The sequence below is a fragment of the Cyprinodon variegatus genome, unplaced genomic scaffold (assembly GCF_000732505.1).
Source record: "Cyprinodon variegatus isolate N-32 unplaced genomic scaffold, C_variegatus-1.0 Scaffold2453, whole genome shotgun sequence".
In the NCBI taxonomy this organism is placed as follows: Eukaryota; Metazoa; Chordata; class Actinopteri; order Cyprinodontiformes; family Cyprinodontidae; genus Cyprinodon; species Cyprinodon variegatus.
This window is the reverse complement of record NW_015152906.1, coordinates 8,712-9,973: the sequence shown is the minus strand read 5'-3', so window position 1 is coordinate 9,973 and position 1,262 is coordinate 8,712.

The window sequence follows — 1,262 nt, the reverse complement described above, 5'->3', positions numbered from 1 at the left end:
GCAACAGAAGCTGTTATTCCAGGACCTGTTGTCTCTCAGAGAGGCAGAACGTCAGCTTTCTGAAACACTGTCAGTGTGAAACCAGATGCATCCTAACATCAGTTCTTGTTCACAGACTGTCTTCCTCACAGGGCAACGCTGACTGGTTCCAACACCTCCAACCACATCAGACTTGGACATCAATGATAGGAGCCTCACTGAAGCACCACAAACCAGCAGAGGTCCAGCTGAAACATCTGCTCTCTGTTCAAAGGGATCCAGAGAAATGGCCGAGGCAGTGACAGAGATGGTTTCTCTCCTCCACACTAAACACGTCGAGTTTACAGCTTTGGTTCAGATGGTGGACAGGTCTCCAACCCTCCTGGACTAACTTTAGCCAGACTGTCTCAGCAGAGGGATGGAAATGGGTCAAACAGGGACAACTGTCCCTAAGAAGCTGAACAGCAGAGACCTGGCAGAGTCTGACTGTGGACTTTGCTCTGAAACATGAGAATAACCAACATTTCATGGACTCAGAGGTTTTACTGGGATCAATCTGACTGGGTGTGTCTCTCTGTGGACTTTCAACTGGGAGGAGTCTTTCTGTCATCGACTGAGGCTAAAAAAGACTGACCTTTGAACCACAAATTTACATTTAGGTTGAATTAAAGAGTACGATCCACTTTACCAATGTCTTTATTTAGTTTTCATATTTGTTCCAAACAATTAAAAGCATTAAATAGAAATCTGTGTTTTTCTGAATATAACAAGATGATTTTTCCAGTTTTCTGCTGATTAACATCTTTCAGTTTGCTGTTGATGCTGCTGGTAGAAACACAGTGAATATTATCAGCTGTACTCACCGCTGTTTGAGTCGGTTGATGAGGAAGACAGAAGAAACTCTGACAGAGACGGAGAAACTAGTCTGAACTGAAGCTCTGATTTTATTCACAGCCTTTCAGTTTCATTTCTGTGAAGTGACACTAAAACTGGTTTTTCCAGCGTTGCTCCTCCTCTAACTGCTCCTATTTTTCTCCTTGTTTCCTCCTTCAGATTCAGACTAATATTTCAGACCCTTTTCCACTCAAAGCTCCAGGATGTGGTTAACGCTGGAAACAGGAACCCAGAGGATTCATCAGGCTGCTGCTCTCTTTGCTCTGAAAGGTCCTGGAACAGTTATTTAAATCAGTCTGAGAAAAACTGCACAACTCCATCAATCCAGTAGGGGGCAGTAATCAAAACAAAATGGTTTCATTATTATTATCTTAGTGACAGTAAAAACA